This window comes from Crocodylus siamensis, chromosome 1 (genome assembly GCF_052110815.1).
Source record: "Crocodylus siamensis isolate JL-2025a chromosome 1, ASM5211081v1, whole genome shotgun sequence".
Classification (NCBI taxonomy): domain Eukaryota; kingdom Metazoa; phylum Chordata; order Crocodylia; family Crocodylidae; genus Crocodylus; species Crocodylus siamensis.
The window spans coordinates 336480271-336500640 of NC_143395.1; positions in this window are offsets into that span (position 1 = coordinate 336480271).

Consider the following 20370-nt stretch of genomic DNA (forward strand, 5'->3'; position numbering starts at 1 on the left):
TCAGCTGGTGCCCAAAACTCCCACCAGTTTCAGAAGAAATTCAAACAAGAATTAAAATATGCTTATTCCTGGATTTGGAATAAACATACAAGCTTTGGGGTTCAACATGAGCAACAAACTGAGATTCACAAATAATTGTTTACAAGGGTGATACCTATACAGCAGAAAAGATGATTTCAAGAAAAATGAATCGAAGGCAGACACTCCATCCGCCCTCTACAATCAACCAGAAATGATGCCCAACATACTTTATTCTGACTCACTGATCTCTTCTCCACCCCAACCCCTGCCAGTGAAAATATCAGAATAGCATATAATTTGTAACTCAGATTACTCAGTTTCCCATACTAAATGCCTCCTGCAAATACCAAAATGTGTGTTTATTTTTGGTCTAAGGATTTTTATTTATTTTATTTAACAAGAACACAAAAGATAAGATATAGCTAAAGAATCAACTCTTCATGAATGAACATACCCATAATTTGAAAGATATCAAGATTTCCACACAGCAAGTATTCAACTCAGAGACACCTAGGTCTTTTGCCTTTAATGGAAAATAAATATCCTATTGCTAAAGAACTGTTTATGAATCATTCTTGTTGAATGGGGTGCAGTGAAGCAAAGAAGTCTTGACACCTGTATATCAAAGCTACTGGTTTGGCTATCTGTATTATTTATGTTACCCACAAACTGCATTCCTACATGGGTACATGAGTTAAGATGAATATTATTTGCAGTAAATTCAAAAAGGCTGTTACCATTAAAATGAAATTCATGGATTACATTTCCAGTCCTTCTATCTGTTAGCATATTATTCATTTCATTGCACAGGAGATTACCTTTTTTTAAAAGGTTTTCAGGTTTATTTTAAGAAACAAGAGGCATTCAATATTCTTCATGTTTAGGAAATACTTGGAGGTAAATATAATGTTGCCAGGTGCATAGATGATCCTTTCAGAATGGATGTAGTAGGAGGGCAGCTGAGGTCCTTATTATCTGTGTAGCTAAGGTAGGATGCCAACTTTGTTTATATATTTATTTATTTTTCCTATATGGTGTGATGCCATGTTTGGGGCTGAATCTGTAAAGATGAATGATATTGCTATGTCTATGATCTTTTATAACGTATTTTAGTTTTTTAAATTAAAACGCAGAAAACAGCTGAGCCCAAGAAGAATAGAAGGCAACTGACCTATAAAAGCTAAGATTTGTTTTGTTTTGTTTTGTTTTGTTTCTAATAATCTCTTTTGGAGCACTACTATCCTTATTGCTTTGAACCTTTATTGCAGATAAAATTTAGAGTAGAATTAAAGTTGTTGAAATAACTTGGATCGTACAGACTTTCATCTAGTATTTCTTGTGACATCAGGTCAGAATTACCTGGGTTTAAAGACTGTTTCTACATTCTAGCCCCTTATTCTGCTAATATTTGTGTACCTGAGGAAAAATTATGCATGTGGTAATCAAATTGGGCCTAAAATAGGGAGTACATTAAATGTAAATATGTGGTTGGGATAGAGTTTCTAAGGGTAATTGTTAATTGATGTTCATTGAGGCAAGATTTTGGTCAACAGAGATGGAATAGCTATTTAATTAGGCTGTGTTTCTATACTTACATGTGTGGAAATAAGGAAGCACAAGAAAATAAAATATAATACACCTCTTACAATATAGTACAATAGTACAATATAATAAGTACAATATAATAAGAGTCATTTTTTACGAAGTGCCTTTTTAAGGGAAAGAAAGATGGCTGGCATTTTACATTTACTGTGCATAGGTATAAGGGAAAGGAATTGAATCTGTAATAGTCATTCAGCTAGAAAGCAGATAAGTAATAATTATAGAGTTTTGGTCTGAACTTCAGTGTTAACACCATAAACAAATCGAAGTTGACAGGTTGCATGGAGGATTAGTCTGCTTTTTCCATTCTGAATATTTCCCTGTAAGAAATATTCCAAAGTTATGCACATAGGTGGCCTCTGTCAATGGGTTCCTATTCTGTATCATTGGTTTTATCAAAGACTTAGTCATGTGCTCATTGTACACACATGAACTTTCCCAATGAGGTCCCAGAGGTTTTGTCATATTAAGTATTTGTATAATCACTAATGCAGTGAGAGATGATCATTTCTGAGGATCTTTCTGTGTCATAATAATTAAATATTGAATAATAATTTTAAAATAGAATTTTCTCTAATTTTGACTTGAGCATTCCAATTTAAAAAAAAGATTTCTTATAGTTGTAGTCAACATATTTAGGGAGCTACATTACAGAAATTTAGAGAGAAACTGTTTTCAATGTGTAATAAGAAATAGCAACTTTTAATTAAGAAAAAAATGAATTTTAATTAATATGAACAATAGCATAGCAGTTCACCCTCATCTTTATTCTCATTTAAAGTTGTCCAAAACCAAATTGTATTCTTCCTTTAGTTATATTATTTATTTAAATCAATTTAAAAGGCATTTGTGATATATTTTTTCTAGTTATTTAAAGATCATCAATCAAAGGATGCAGAGGGTTTTGTTTGCTCTTCATCATTTCTAAATTTCTTTACAACCAAAATATCTGGGGTAATAAGTGGTGATTTATATTCACTGTCTAATTACTATTATATCACATCATTTTTCTGCATTTATGTGCAGCCAACTGAGGCTACAAGATTATAAATATGTATATATATATGCCTAACTTTATTCCAATAAATTGTCTCATTGAAGCTTTAAGCACTAGCCTCAGCTATATGTGTGAATCTGGTAATAACTTCCTTGAATGCCATAAGGTACAGAAATTGGACCCTCTTAACCATACTAACCTGAAGGGCTCTTGAGCTTGGCAAGTAACTGTAACTGTAATAGACTATGTTTATGATCTATGTACAAGTCTCACTGTTCTTATAGATTGTGGCTAAGTGATTCTGCAATTATGTATATATCTCATTGCATCTTTGGGTACAGACAATTTGAGGGATCCAGCTTAAGTTTAGGTTGCTTAGTTTAAGCCGCCTAAACTGGAAACAGTGCATACAGGTGTTGTTTTCCACTTGCTGGGAATGGTGCAGACAGCCAGAGGTAAGTAACTGCTGGGGTGGGGGAGTGGGATGTTGGTGGGCCCAAGGGGAAGCTGAGGGAGGTGTGTGAAGGGAGTCAGCAGGTCTGCAAGGGAGGGATGTCCAATCCAGAGGTTACAGTCAGAGGGCTAAAATTAACTCAATAAGAGCTGGGGGGCTAAGAGCAGTGCAGTCCTGGGGCTGCGGTCAGTGTCTGGACTTTCCCACCCCTGTGAATGTATGCAGGTATTCACTTGATTGGGTTAACCCTTGCTAGACTAACTTAACCCTTTATCAAATCTAAACTTAGTCATGCACACCCACCACACAGGGCCGCCCAGCTCTTCCAGTGCCCCCATCACTGACCCTCAGCCCCCATACCCTCAACCCTCCCAGAGTGGGGCCCCAGCTGCCCAATACCCTGCAAGCCCCACTTGCTTCAATGGCTCCAGGAGGGAAAGTAAGCCTGAATTGAGCCCTAGCTGACAGAGTCTTAGGCCCCACCCCTTCCCCTACTCTCTCCCTTTTGGGACAGGGCTTAGGGTTTTCTGCCCTTTTTGCAGGAAGTTCTTGCAGGCTGGTACTCTGCCAACTTACCAAGAGCTCTTTGCAAAAGTGGAAAATGTGTGGGTATCTCCATTGAAATGAAAAAATTCTGCTTTTTTTTCTCTGTTAAAAGAGAAAATCTGTGGGTTTTTCCTGTTTTTCCATGGGGAACAAAAAACCCAGATCCCTGCTCAATAAGGTCCCTTCCAGCCCTACTTTCTTATGATCCTATGATAGTACTAGGAAAGAGATGAAACAAAATGACTATGTCTTCCAGCCAGGCAAATGAAAAAGGCTAGGAAGAAGCAAGAGCAAACAAAGACTGAATAGATTTACCAAAAATTGCATTAAAAAGCCATACAGGATAAGCAAATGACCATTTATTGTCAATAAGAAAGGTAGCAGTTGTAATGAAGGTAACTTTCAGATATGCTGGTTATGTCACCCACCTCATTTTTCTTATAGTTTTCTCAACATAATAAACTGCCAAAAGAAACTCTGAAATCACCTTTCCTAAGTAGTTCCAACTTCAGGGTGAAGCCCCTTAGGTATAGTTTATGGATAATAAATTCTTCTGATGAGATGGCAAGGGATCACCTACAGCTCCTCTTCAATCTTAGTGATTATATCCTATATATATATTTATATGGTAAATTTAGTTTCTTTTTCTAAACATGAGCAGATACGTTCAAAACTCAGCCTTTGTCCTCTAAGCTGTCATTACTAATTCAAAAGTTAAAATGGGCTTTAACATACATAGTTTGAATGAATGCATCATCCCAGGTTGTGTGCTAAAAAATAAATGACACTTTTTTGGTCATGGCTTTGAAGTTGCAAAGGTAGTTCCTAAGTATTGCATTTGGAAATACTCCCAGTAAAAAAGGTTTACTATTTCAAACACAAAATGCTAATGTGATCCAAAAGTCAACAGTTATCCCTTTTATTTTTCCTTTAAACTTAAAACAACATGCTATGTGCTGGCAACTATCAACTGAATGTGAAAAAGGATTCTCACACTCTTATTGAAAGCTGGCCTTCTCCTAGATCCACAGAAATACAGATCAGATCAGTGAAAATTAGGTAAGTGTTGTTCTTAAAAAAATGCTTTAAACTTACTTTGACTGATAGTACACACATTTCCATAGAAATAACCATTTGAGTCAATTTCAAAAGCTGCAGCAAGCATTTTAATCCAAAGTAATCCATGTAGCTGAGTACAAAAAAACCCTAAGTTAATGCAAAGAGAAGATACAAATGTAATTAAAATTTCAGTAGGTGAATAATGGAAGAACATTGACATAGCTGCAGGATCTGCATGAGGAAGGCATTATAGAGAAAACCCTACAAATGCCAAATGATTAAAGATTGAATTGTAATGCATGTCCATGGGTGGCAACCTTAATTTTGGACATAGCCTGAATTTTCAGTATTTGACTTTGCAACCATACTGTTCTTTTAATGATATATTCTTACGGTTTTACAAAACCAAAACAAAAGTTCCATTGTGTAATATCTTGTTGATTCCATAAATGGGTTGGGGATCTTTGGATGTTTTTATTTTTATGTCACCTGTCCTGGGAAAGGCTAGGATGCTTACAGAAGAGAGCAAAGCAAATTATAAAAAGAGAACCAACAACCCCCACCCCCAGAACAGGAGAAACATAGCAGTTTATAAATACCAAGAGAGTATTAAAATAAATTATATAGCAAAGACCTCATAAACAAAATGCCAGCTTTATATTGCTGGCTAAAAGCCTGCCCAAATAGAAAAGTCTAACCACGTTGTTGGAAGATGTTCTGGCTCCAGCTCTAGCAGGCCTCAAGAGGTGAGGTAGTCCAGAGCTGAGGGGCAACTACTGAAAATGATCACCCATGTGTTTGCACCAAGTAAGCTCTATCTGCAATAGATGGTATTTGCAGGAGGTTGCTCCAGTTTGATCTTAGAAATCATGATGAGCCATAAGGGCCCAGTCCTCTTGGGGCCTAATTAGTCAAAAACAACACCTTGAATTGCACTCAGAAAGCTATTGGGAGCCAGTGCAAAGCTAGAGGAATGGAATTATGTGCTCCTGGCAATCCACCTCTCTCAGGAGTTATGCCATCACATTCTGTGCCAGCTACAATTTCCAGATTGTCTTCGAAGGGCAGACCCATAATTCAGCACATTTCAGTAATCTAGTTTAAAGGTTACCAAAGCATAAGTGATGCTAGTGCTGGTCAGATGAGAAACTGAAAGAAAGGGTTGCAGTTGTCATATCAGATGGAGTGAATGTCTTCCTCACTACTGCTGCCCCCTGGACATTGAAGTGCAGTACGGGATTGAGAGTACCACAAATCTGTGAACCTGATTGACAAGGGGAGGCTAAAACCTATCAATGATAGGATTATTATATAGTCCTCTACCATTTGAGCAAATAGAGTATATTTAATTGGTATTAGATTCTATAAGAACTGGCATTTAAAAGGAGATGAGAAACAGTTTACTAGTGTGTTTTGTAGCTATTTGTTTAATTCAGGATTCCTTTTTTAGTTCCCCTCCCTCTATCTACCTCTCTGCATTTTTATCTGTGGCCGCTGGGCCTCGAATTGTCATTCTCATGCGACCTTCACTCTGGTGGTAGACATAAGGTGCCTTACAGACTCATGTCGCAGACCTAGCAGATGTCTCCCCCTCAAGTCACATCCCCCGTTCTCACCTGCCACAACTTGTTGTTCCTCAGTAGGCGGGATTGGTCATTGAGTGTACTCAGTGGCCTGTGCTTCACCCGGTGCTCATTCATGGGGCTCCACCATCCCTACACCCCAGGCTCATGCCTCCTTTGGTGCGTTGTCCTTTCATTGGCCTCATCCCCTCTGGTGGGATAATGCCTCATGGCTTGGTGTCTAGATGCCCGTGCCTATGGCCAAGTTCGCCCATGTAGGCCTGCCCCCTCAACCTTCCTTGCCTTTACCCCTTCTTTTGGGGAAACACAAAAAACCTTCCTCGGCTCCTCCTCAGCCCTGTTCCTCGGGGATACCCGGCACTTTCCACTCTCCCCCTTCGCACAGGGCAACTAAATAAAATGCATTAACAAAACACAGAGTACTGAGCCACTTCCTGACGTGGCTTCCCCCTTCCCCCTTACTATCCTTTTCCTGGCTCTAGCTGGGGGGGCGCTTTACTCCTTACCTTTCACCTCCAGGGTTCACTCCCACTCTCCCGTCACCCTGGCTGGGACCGGTGGTGATACCTGCCCCGACTGTAAATCTCTCAGGGCTCTCCCGGCATCTTCTCCCTCTGGCATGGCTTCCTCCTCTCCCTGGTTGTCCCAATACTCCCACCTGGGTTCTGTTCTGGCTCCGGGTGCAGCTCTGGTCCGGTCCCTGGGTCCGGTGTGCATGTTGCTCCCTCACTGTCTCATGCGTGCTGCTGTCGGGGTGCCCTGCCCCACATTGCCAGTGTCTGCCCCCAGCTTGTCAGGCTCTGCAGGTCCTGTGGGAAGTATCTTTTTCTCTCCCTGCAGCAGCTGCGGCTCCCCTCTCATGCTGCTCTCCCTCCTACTTTCCATAGCATCAGCTGCCATTTTTATTTCCACTGGCCGGCGTTTGAGGCTGACGTCACTGGCCGGCCTTAAATGAATAAAGAGGTGGCTGACGAGCCTCACGGGCTCTTCCTTCTTCCCCTGCTGTGCTGCGTCTCCTGCTGCCAGTGAGTACCCCTTGTTACTTCTTTCCCTGGGACATTACCCTTTCTTCATCCTCTTAGTTCCAATTTCTGCTCCCCTGAAATAAGGCACCCATATCTATCCTCAACCTCCTCTGGATATGTGCCTTGTCTCCTGCCATGATACTGTTGCCAGGGCGTTTCTTGGCATGGCAGGTTTTTGCAGAATATGGATCCCTGAATTTGGACTATGGGCAAAACCACTATATGACTGTGTGAAAGGGGCAGACCATGACCCCTTTTATTGGGCTCCAGAAGCCGACAAGGCATTTAAGATACTAAAAAGGAAACTAATGGAAGCCCCTGCCCTGGGGTTACCGGACCTTTCTAAACTTTTCCAGTAGTATGTGGATGAACGAAAAGGGATGGCTCTGGGAGTGTTTTCTCTGACTCCAGCCTGTACTGCTGCTACTAGCATTCTAACTTGTCTCTTGTCCTTTTCTCCTTCTCTGAGAGTATACGTCCTGTTTGCAGTTTCCAGGATTTGTGCTACAGACATACCCATTAAGTCTTCCTTCTTTTGTAACTTCCTCTTTATATCAGGGGCTGCACGGATGGTAAAAATACCCTTTATAATTGCCTCCGTCGCCTGATCATCAGGGTCTGCATTGGTATTTTGCCGAATGGCATCTCGGATGCACTGTAGGAATGCAATGGGACTTTCCTTCAGCTCCTGTACTATTTCATACGGCTTTGCCCAATTATTATGTCAGACAGCCGAGTGCCTGAGCCCATGAATAAGCAGTTCTTTGTAAGAGGTAAGACGGGTATGATCCACAGGATTGTTAGGGTCCCATCTAGGGTCTGCTAGGAGAACCACATCTGCCGGACCAGGAACATGGACGGGATCCATTTCATGCCTCCGCTGTGCTTCCTCCCTTGCTTTGGAAATAACTTGATTCCGCTCTACTTCAGATAATAAGGTTCGCATAAGGATATTACAATCATCCCAATCAGGCTTGTGACTAGCTAAACTTCCCTCAAAGACAGAGATAAACTTACTCGGGCTAGTTGAAAATTCTCCAGCCTGTGCTTTAAAAGCCGCCAGGTCCACTGGGTTAAAAGGTACATGGGTGTACAGTTGCATGGTCTGGGCTGCACGCCCATCTGCCCCACGTTGGGCGCCAAAACTGTTGCTGGCACAAGGTGCCCGAGGGAGGCAACAATTGGGTTCATTGCCCGGTGTGCGTCGCGCCAAATAAACACACTGGGGGGAGAAGCAGACAGAGTTTATTTGAGCTCAAGTAAAAGGCACAGGGAGACTGTATTGTCTCAAATCCTGCACCCCTAACCCTGCAACAGCGGGATCTTTATACCCCGGTCAGTTTCACTGTCAGTAATTTTCCACCAGCTGGCCCCCCTCTTTCTCCCCTTTCCCTCCTCCTTTCTCTCTCCGAGCGGTGCCCTTGCATTCCACAGATAACAGTTTTAGCTCGCCTGCTTTCCAGAAGGACAGGAGATTGCAGGCACCAAAGAAAGGGTTACAAAGGTTGGGCAAGGGGGGCGGGGTTGGCTCTTCTGAGCCTGGAGCAGAAGGACTTCCTCAACACTCGTGGTCTTCCATCCCTCTGAGTTACCCAGGGTTATGCCCAGTGACACCAACAATACCCCTGTTTCTCTTGATCTCCAATTCTCTTTCAAACTATATACTTTCCAACTATACACCTTACCTTCTGTATTTGAGTCAGGATAATTTCTTCACATTACCTGGGCACAGGTTTCAGGCACTGAGAAAAAAAAAGAGATTTTCCTGATGATAGTTTTGCTGCCTGTCACTACACTGGTCGTTGGCAGTTTGGAGAAACCATGCCTTTATCACTGCCCTGTGCCGAGGAAGCATTAACAGTCTGGTTGATACCAAAAGTTGTAAAGGGATAGAAAATCCTCAGTCTGGATATTCTCTAAAGATTTTGTTTTCTAAATACTAAGCTTCTACCAAGCATGGACAAACAATGATTTTATATAACCTTATGTTTGTCAAATCTAGGTGAAGTTTCACAGGGATAAAACAAGATACAAAATGCTAAACCTGACAACAGAGGTATCCTACTACAACTCAAATCATTATTCCAGAGGAGGCGGCAGTAAAACATCTCAACTTTAACAGCTAAAACAGTTTTAAGAATGTTTTAATATGTGGAAACAGAACATTGTGTCCCTAACAGGACCATTTCATTAAATTTTTAAGTGACCTTTCTCTTTATAGTGTTTTCTGATTGTGAAAAATTCTGCGTAACAAGAACCAGCTCATACTCCCAGCGATAAGTTTTTTTCCATATATAAAGGAACTGCACACACACAGGCACATCCTCAGACCTTTTTTTCCTAACTCAGTTTCTGAGTAGGGCAAAAATATCTCAACCTCCCTGAAATGATCATTATTGTTCTCAGAAAGAGAAACCTCCCTGGTCCCTCACAACCACAAAACTTCACGCACCAAATAATAAATATTCCTCTATATAGTGTGAATTCCCAAATGTTTTGCTACTGATCTCAAGGTCTCCAGGTCACAGCATTTTACAGAGTACTATTTCACACGTTGGGAATGAGTCAGCACAGGGTATCATGACTGCCACTGGGAGATATAATTGGTCTTAAAGTACATATATCTTTTTATTTTTTTAAGCCTTCTAAAAATCACAAGTCATAATATTTACTAAGTACTATGACATTAAGCTATGCTGTTGAAAGCAAATGATGTTGAGATCAAATTTGGCAAATGATGGATGGATACACTGATGGACAGATGGCAAAAAGTGTAACAAGTGCTTTATCTGCCACCTGCTATTTTTTGAATGGCAGCTAATACAAAGAACAATGAATCCCAGTTGTACATCAAAAGGGTGGACAATTAGATAATGTGACACATGGTCCTGGGCCAATCACCATCACAATTCTGCATGTATTATTTTAATAAAAGGTGTCACTATCTCCTCTGCCTTCCTTGAAGACTAATAAAGCTACAGACATTTGCTGCATAATGTAGCTTCATTTTCATAGGCCGATGCCGGTGACATTATTAACAGTATGAATAAAAACAGCTTCAAACCCCAAGGTGGAAATACTTCTCAAAATAAGCATAGCTTGGAAGTAGAAAAAGTAGTACTCAAGGCTAACAGTGCTTATTTAGTGTATTGTGTGGTTTAAAGAAAATTAATTCTGTAGAATGAAGCAATAATGGTTTTTTTCCACATTTACTGCAGTTTATTCCAGTGTCCTTTTACCATTGTTTCTTCCATTCATCTCCCCTTGAAGCCGTCAGGATTACTGATGTAATTTGGTCCCCCCCATTTCATTTTTAAAATATATCTATATTCCCTAGACTATTCCTATTATGCATTTCAAGGCACCATTATCCTATTATACGTTTTTATATTAGTTTTATTATGTCATTAAAGAGGAGTGATATTAACACTAGAAGCACCTCATTCCCAGAGTCAGGCATTCATTCATCATAATATTCTAATACAAAACATGTACTATAGAGGTGCATGCTCATAAATAGCTCCATCTCCTCTAATTTTAACAAAATCCACAGAGATTGCATATCAATCTTCTTAATTTTTTGGCTCAAACTGCAAGGCTGTTAAGACTGAATTTATCTGATTATATTTAGAGTGAACAGGATAGCTGGAATGAACAGGCAGGATAGCTTTTGATCCCAGTGGTTATTTTTTATTCATACAAGACTTGTCAAAGATCATCCTCATCTGCTGACCTTATTCACAGTGCCAACCAGTTTCAATCTGCGAACATCAGTTAAATACAAGCAATAGTGAGTAAGGTGTTTTTGTCTTACGATGTTTGTGTGGAATTCATGCTGCTGACTTCCTTGGCAATGTAAAATAAATAAAATATAAAAGCACTAACATGAGTGTGATCTTGGCAGCCCTCAGTACTTTTGTCCCCTCTTTTCTGTCTTGTGACACTAAAGTACTATATTTATTTAGCATTCTTGTCTTTTCCATGAGATATTGTCTATTTCCTGAGTACTATTATGTTTTTATAACCTTCCCACTGATAGGGAACCAAAGGTAATATTGTAGTGTATTAATCAAGAAAATGGATAGAGCTTTCCAGAGCCTACCAATCACTTGATAAGGAAAACAAAGAGAGAGTGAAGGAGACAGAGAGACAGACAGAAGATTAAATTAGAGGCTGTTCAAATGTTTTATACTAGTGATGAATAAATGTCAGCTTTTACTAAAATCTATTGTGAAGTGTTTTGGTTTTGATTAGCACAGGACGAGAAAAAGGAGAATTAAGACCATAAATATGATGCAGCAATACAAAGATATTGAAATTAGGAAGAAATATTAATGTGACAAGTGATATTCTTTAAATGGTGAAACAACTCATTCCCTTATAGCCAAAGCAGTCATGGAATACTGTGACTAAAGTGACTGTCCTTGGCAAACAGATAAAGTTATCTGCCTGTTAAGGAGATATAGTTTAAGCTGGTAGTGTCGGAAACTAACAGACCACCAATGAAGCGTGACCACAAGAAACAATCCTTGCGTATTTGTATTTACCCTAGAGTAAACAGAAATTGCAGCTTGATCAACTGATTGTAATCCTCACCTGGGAAATCTGAAGTCACCACCTGTTGTTTTCTTTGGATAGCAATGTGTTACACTCCAGGTGGTTTCAACAGAATTTAGAACATCAGTTTATTCTAGGGGGTACATTTGGAGCTTCACTTAGTTCAATTCATTTCCTTTAAGCAACCAAATCACCAGTTAGCTCTGAGAGCTATGCATATTGCTTTAATATAATATCTACATTTGAATTTAGGTATTTGTATATCTTAAAGCAAACAGAAAACACTCACCCAGGTTGTTGGAGACTGCATTGGTACTTATACCTGTGAACTACTGGCTTTACTACCCTAGAATAAGAAGATTAACAGTTACCACTACTGCCCATTCCCTGTCAAACAGCTCTGAAACAAAAAATCAGTTTCATTAATGAAAAGATTCTGTCAGGTTAATCACAGGGTGCTGACAAATGTGCAGGCCCCTGCTCTAAATCACAATGCTTTACACAAAGCACCACGAGTCAGAGTACCTTGCTGACCCAACAGACATTTGCCTGTTCGGTTGTGGGGGGGGAGGGGGGATTAGGTCTACTGCAGGAGCCTGAGGAGCCTGCTTGCAGCTGAGCAGCTGTCCCTCTCCTCCAGCTCAGGGACTGTCAACAGGAAGGGAAGGTGGAGAAGGAAAGAGGAGTGAACTGCCAGCTGGGGTTTGCCTGGCTTGGGGGCGGGGCTGCAATTCACCTGCCCCCGCTTTCAGCTCAGGCCATGAAAACCCCAGCTGGCAGCTCGCTCCCCTCCCCCCGTTCTTCCTCTCTTTCTGCTGACAGCCCCAGGGGCAGGGCTAGGTTGTATCAGCCCATCCCTGGTAGCATGACAAACTTGTAACCCTAGGGAACACATTTTCCCTAAGGTGCTGTAAAGCAGAGTGCCTTCATCTGATTCCTCATTTGACAAGAGTTAATTTGTCATGCAATCAGCAACTTTAAAAGTACCCTGCAGCTGTGCATGTGTGTCACAGCATGGTTGTATAAACACTTTCAGGAAGCCAACTGAATGAAAAATGTAACTTCTGTCCATGCCCTGTACAGCAATTAGATTCAACTGCCTGATGACATTTGCTTTGTAAAGACTCTATGATCAGTAGGGCTGTGTGAAGCTTCATGTGTTGATTCAATTTGGAGGAGCTTCGGCCCGATTTGGTGGCCAAATCTGAATTGAATCAAGAGACCAATTAAAATGTCCAAATCAATTCAAAGCTCTCTGAATCAGTTCAGAAAACATTTGGAGAGCTTTAGTGATTTGGGCAGTCTCCACTTACTACACCAGGGAGCTGGACCCAGATTCCATGCTAGTAAGTAGGGGGCGGAGGGCTAAAGGAGGGGAGAGGAGACCACAGGGGGACCTCTTCCAGGCCCCATCCTCTGCCTCCTCTTCCAGTCCCCCTGAGCACCTCGACCCCCACCCACTCTCCCAGCCCCCACGACTGCCCCACCCACCCCAGCTCTTTAAAACAAAGCCCCTTACTCACTGGTGATCCTCACTGCCCCCCACTGTCCCACACAATGTGGGGGGGGGGGCTCTGCCATGAGCCCACCAACCCCTGCCTGCTCTCCCAGCCCCCCCCATGGCTGCCCCACCCAGCCCCAGCTCCCAGCTCTTAAAAAAAAATCCCCCACTCATAGGCAGCCTCAGGGCTTCTGAGGGCTCATGGCAGAGCTCCCCCCCCACCACACACACACACAGCATGGCAGCTTGGCAGAAGCCGGTGAGTTGGGCCTTTTTTTGGTTTTTTTAAGGGTCAGGAGCTGGAACAGGCAGAGCAGCCATTGAGAGTGGGCAGTGATGGAGCCAATTCAGGGATTTGGCCAATTTAGCAGTGGCCAAATCTCTGAATCAGATTTGGCCAAATCAATTTGTGACAGTAATTCAAATCACCAATTCAAATCACTGTCCCCTGAATTGTCTAAAGCCAAAGTGAATACTAGCCACTTTGCACAGGCCTAATGATCACTTGGTAGGTTGGAAAATAACCCTAACCTTGGTCTGGATGGACCTTGTCTAAGATGAAGTTCTATTCCCTTCTAACATTTCCTGTTCTACCTGTCCAGTTTTAAAGTTAAAATTTATCTGTCACTTTCCTCTTTTGTTATTTTCTTCTCCCTTTAATACCCCTATACAGCATTAGATGTAAGTGAATTAGGGGTCACTAAACATTATGCACCTCTGTTCAGTTAATCCATAAAGTGCATCTCTACCCTGCCTTTTACCCTTATTTTTATCATTTTTTGTGTAGTTTTTTTTATTAGGGTTAGTATAAAATTACTGCCCATTTGACAGATGGATTAGAAGTAGATACATATCATAGATAACATTTGGTCTTAGGTAAAATAGCTTGCTGCATTAAAAGCTCAAACACTATCATGTCAATTGGTATAGAAATAAATATGTAATGTCTTGGCATAAATACTTTCATTTTCTGTTCACTTGGGATAATTTTAAAGTACCCCTTGTAATAACAAAGCATAATAGGAAAATATTTGAACTGATAATTTTGAGGGATGAATAACATGCATGCTCTTAGTAGTTAAAGACTTCTTTCATTTTTAACAAGAGTGAAGTGCAGAATAGAAAGCTACTAGCTGAATTCTGTTGTATAACCACTACATACATCACAATTCTGTTGCCATTTCTGTTTAAAGCAAAAAGATATGTAGCCAGGAACGGCTTAGGGTAAAGACAAATGAGCCAAGAGAATCTGCTTTCAACTAGTTTCTATTAGTTGTATCCTTCTCTTTGTAAATAAGCAAATGATGTTTTAAGCATTTACACAGCCAAAACATTAAATCTGCAGCACCACAGTAAAGGTAACAGATGTGCTGGGTGGTCAAACAGAGTAATCAGGAATGAATAGACTACATCTGAACTTCAATAAAACAAATCAAAACAAACCAAAAAATTAAGCAGATAACATATATGTAGTTATTTATATGCTTTATCCTGGACTAGAGGCAATCAAGTATATCAAACCACTTTAATCTAGTAGTGAATAAAGATTGATTGTGGCAAAGAAAGGTCTTTGTCAGTTTGTACTTTGTGGAATTTTCTGTATGTATGATTAATGTGCAAAAGGTCTATGAGACCAGAGTCCAGAATTACTCCTAGCTGTTACTGCCATCTACTGACTATGCCAACAACATTTAAAAAAAAATAAAGGTCACTACACTCTGTTGGTTTTACAGCTATAGTCATACCTCAAGAGGATGTTCTCTTCACCTTTCTCTGGAGAGTTAAGACAAACCAGTGATAATCAAGGGCAGGTTAAAGCAGAGAGCACTGTTAGAAAATTAGCTGCTACCTTCCCAAAGTCAGGTAAAGACAGGAACATTCTTTTTTAAAATGGGGAAGACAGTATATCTAAAGCATGAGCAGAAAAGGTATAATCTTAAATGTGTATAACCCACATAAATCAAGATCATAACAAGATCTTTATTATTTGCGTATTCTGGGAACATCTACATGTGCAATTAGTACGCCTGAATAAACTTCAATGCAATTCACACCAGAGTCAACTGCTCCCAGGCACAGCATCTTCCTGTGAGTCTGGAACCAGAGCAATTAGAGCCAGGCCAGAGCAGCCTTGGGCTGGCAGGGAGCTTGAGGGAGGACAGCGGAGGGTGGCCACTGAAGCACCCCAGAATGCAGAACATCCCATTTGATGAGGGGCAGGACTACCAGTTCCCTTGGCTAATCAGCAGTGAGGGGTGGAGTCGCTGCCTCCTTGGACAATCAGCTGTGAGGGTTGAGGCCACAAGGCCCCTTAGCCAATCTGCAGCAAGAGGCAGGGTCACCACAATAAAGCTACCTCCTTCCCTCCCTCCCTGGCTGGCTCAGAACCCTGCTCCTCCTGCTGTGTACCACCCTACCTGTAGGCTCAGGCCATATAAGTGCGGGGATAAGTGATTGACATGTATTTCCACCAATGAACTGAAAAACAGGACTTTTTGCAGTCTGTTCCTCATTATGAAACAAACAGGGGACAAAGGGTTTTTAAAAAAGGACAGTCTAGTATAAAACAGGACCAATGGCCACCCAAAGTCGGGCCTGGGCTCTAGGTGGCAGTGTTGGGTGGCAGAAGGCCTGGCTGGAGCATGAAGGTGCTAAAGTGATGGGCTGAGTGGCAGGCAACCTCTGCTCTTTTGCACCTTCTTGCAGCCAGGAAAGGCTTAGGGTAAAGTCTTTCCCAGCCAGCCTTGGTCATTGTTTACACAAGTTCTTTACTGGAGTTAATTTATATACTATGCCCTAATACCAGTGCTCATATAGACAGTGTCAGTTTACTGTGGAGCTAATTAGTCAGCACCACAGTAAAGCTCACATGTAGATGCACCCTCTGGTCATGTCTGGCCATGAGCCGGGATGTTTGTTTCCCTGGGAACAAGAAACAGCACCACACCTTGTGCCACTGCTATTTGTCCCTGGACAACCCCTGTGCCATGCACCCTCTGGTATACAGCATGTTACCCAGGGTAGGGTAGGGTGGGGCAACTGTGCTGGCCGCAGAAGACTTACCTGTGGTTCCCAAGTTTGGATAAGCTGTAGCCACAGCAGTCCTGCTGCTTGGAGCCTAGCCAGCAGCTGGAGTGTGGCTGCAGCCAGCCAGGTTCTGGTTTTGGGTGCCTCTGCGTATGCCACCCCACCTTTTTTTATGCACGGGTTTTCTTGACCCCAGGATCTCTCTGTGGCACCATACCATACGGCCATGCTCATCTGAATCCAGCTTCTATGTGTTGAGCAAATTAGTATTACTGTAGTTATTTCTCCCTACATCAGGAATAACTAACTTAAATTTCTGTTTTATACATTATAATTTAAAAAAAATTGATTATTTGATACATTGCAATCAAAGGCCTATTTTCTTAATGGACCTGAACTAGTATTGAATTACTACCTTAAGCAGTATTATATGGTCATGAGCAGAAAAGATTTGAAAAATTTTGAGATATCTGGAGGACGTAGCTTCTGTTTTGAATCCAAACACCATGATGTCATAAAAACACCTTTAAATGAAATCCATTCTAAAATTCATGTCAAAGGTGATCTTGCCTATTGTTCATTAGCCCTCCTAGGAGAAAGGCAACACCTTCTAGTACAACTGTCAGCAAATATTCTTTAAGGTTCTCCCTGAAAAATCACATTGGTTTCTCCACATACTAAATTTGGAGAAGACTCTCCATATTTCTTTTTGTGGGGCAGAGAGGGCTGGAGGTGTTAAGGAATCGTCTGTACTTGACTGGAACTCTTATATTATGAGAAAGTATTAATAAGTGCCAGTTCTTTAACATCTAAATGCTATAGCTTCTCTATAGATGATGACTTCCTGAATTTTAGTTTCAAATGTTATACACAAGAGACCTATCAAGCCCTTTCTGAGGAAACATGAGGGGCTTTTCAGCTCTTAGGGCACATCTACATGTGTGCACAGTATCCTATTTTACTGTGCATGAAAGCAACACATTAACAAATGCACTTATGCTAATGCACAGTAAAATTGGCTATCATGCATTAGGGGTTACCTAAAAAGCATGCACTTGTACTACTGCACATAAGGGCAGACTAATGCGCATTAATTTAGTACCCCAAATTGGAGGTACTAAATTTAATGTGCGTAGGAAAACCTCATTAATATACATGTTAGAAACACCTTTAGTGGGCAACATTTTCACTCATATGAGGAAAGCAATGAGTGCTTTCTAAAGGATGAAATGAAAAGAAAACTGCAGAAGGCTAGGCTGAGGCCAATTACTTGGACATTATAGTATTTGGAAAGACCTCAGCACAGCACAAAGAACATTTGATACCTTTGTTTCAAAATGAAGAGAGAATAGTTTGATTTTAAGTGCCACTTTAAAAAGATAAAACTTTCTAACAGTGACATCCCACAGGAGGCCTGGAAAGTGTAATCATCATGCACACTTTCTGAATGATCAATCTGTATGCTTTTCTGGTACTTATCTCCTGCCATGAGTATTGCAAAGAGTATTTGCTGCCAGTTTAGCACTCCTGTGTGCATAATTATGCAACAACTTCTATTATCATGGGAAGACAGACAAGATATCAAGAATATGATTTAACTAAGCTGTAACTTTCTAAAGCAATGAATTTGGGAATTATTCAGCAATAGCCTGTCCAGTACAGATAATCCTACCTGTGGCATCTGGACCACCTAGTAGAGAGCTGATGTCATCCCTTGCATCCATGCCACAACTCTTGCTTGGACTCTGCTCTTCTCCTATGCATGAGTGGGGAAAAAGGGCAATTTCTCATGGTATTGTTTCTTATAGAAGCTCAAATCCCATTGCCTCCTTTAGGAGATGTCTTCAAATCCCATCTGCCTTAGGAGATGTCATAGATTTCATAGATTTCATAGACATTAGGGCTGGAAGGGACCTTGGAAGATCATCAAGTCCAGCCCCCCCACCCAAAAGGTAGGAAGTCAGCTAGGGTCATAGGATCCCAGCAAGATAAGCATCCAATTCTATCAATTTTCTATTCCTTTTCCAATTCTGGAATATGAGTGAAGAATTGCCCTTTTTCTCCCCATCTTGGATGAAACCAAGCAAAGTGACTACTAAAGCTGGCCCCATCAATTTTAGAACATAACTTACCTACTGGGCCACTGGCCTGCTGACAGGTTGGCAAAAAGCCTGATCTGTCAGTGAAGGAAAAAAAATCCCTCCTAAACCTTTAAATAGGATTATCATGATGCCATGGCAAAGCCTCAAAACCCAGTCCTACTCTAATTACAAGAAAAAGAGCATTTCCTTAAGGACACAATAAGGTGCCCCTGAACAAGGAAAAGGACTTACCTAATCCCTCCCTTTGGGAATGTAAGGGCAAGTTTACACATGCTCTGGGGTGGGAGCCACTCTAATTAAAGCACCAACAGCATCATGTGTATTCAGCATCCCCATGCTTCAAAATGGCAGTGGAGGCACTTTAACAAAAGATCATTTGATGAGCTTTAGTTAAAGTACCCTTGCCTCCATTTTGAAGTGCAGGGATACTGAATACATGTGATGTTGAGGCTTCTGGAGTATGCTAATTAGCATGCTGCCACAGACTTAATTAATCAAGTCTGCATTAACATATGCTAATTACCACATGTTGGAGCAGGCTTCAGGCATGCATATAGGTGCCCTAAGAGCCTAGAGGTTTCGCTCAAGACATTTTTTCAAGATAGAAAGCTAAAGGCCTGCCTTCAAATTTCTATGCCCATTTATGCTAATCATTTATACTACATGAATAGTCACAGTTGAACTAAATGTGGTAATACTTTGCAAACTATTTGAGCTATAAAAAGTCTCTATTTCATTCTTTAAGGTTATATTAAATATTAATGCAAATTGGCTCAACTTTTAGAATGCTTATACTGAAGCAAAACATGCAAAAGTATGTTTAACTTCATTATTCACAGCACACCCTATATCCGTAAGGTATTCCAAATAGTAAAACAACCATTTATTCTACTTTCTGATGAGCTAGGATCCCACTCTTTTTCTAGGTCTGCATTTTACTTATAAAATTCTGTTTTAAATTGAAACCACTCAAAGCAAACATCAATTCATACTTAAGGCTGAAACTTTCTCACTCATAAACTGTTAGTTTATTCCAAAGGTAGAGTACTGTGGACTAAATTCTTTGCCATATGCAATAACATAGACTTGTGAATATTAAGTACAAATAACATTCACTGTAAATATGATGGAAAAGTTTGGTTGAAAACAAGAATTCCATTTTTCAAAATCTTTCTAAGGGTTCAAAGTTTATTTCCATTCAAATGCAGAAAGAAAAGGAAACCCTCTGTAATGAAAACTTGCATACGATTTTTTTGCAAAAAAAAATAAATAAAAGGAGATTCACCCCACTCTGGTAAATAATTCAGTGGTTATAGCATTTACTTAGGAGACAGGAGATTCCATTGCCAGGTACAGACATTCAAAAATCCATAGGAGGTTCATATGGCCCAGGTACCTGTGAGTAGTGGCCAAGCTGTGGTAGTCACAGGTTTGCCTCTGTGAAGGCTCAGTCATGATGTTTTTCCCCCTACCACCCCATCCCAGCAGAGATGAGCCACTTGCAGCTCTGGGAGAGCTTGGGGGGCAGGCCTGCTGGGGCTCAATCAGAGCAGCCAAGCACAGGCCGAGTACTAGTGCACTTCCCTGTGAGGGGAGGGAGGCTGCAAAGGATGCAGGACGACAGCAATCTAACTTGAATCAATGGGGGACCTGGTACAGAAGTTCAATTCACCAATCTAACCTAAATAAATTAAGTTTGAGCGAACATCAATCCAGGTCTATCTTTAAAAAGGTTCTGCCATTGGTACACCAGTCACTGTGCACCAGCTTTCTGTATGGTTGCAAGTTTAGATCAATTTCCAGTCACTTAGACTGGTTTATGTGTAATATCTGTGCCTGGCCCATGTTCAAGTCCTGACTGATGTGGGCAAAAATTAAACTTGAATCTCTTATAGC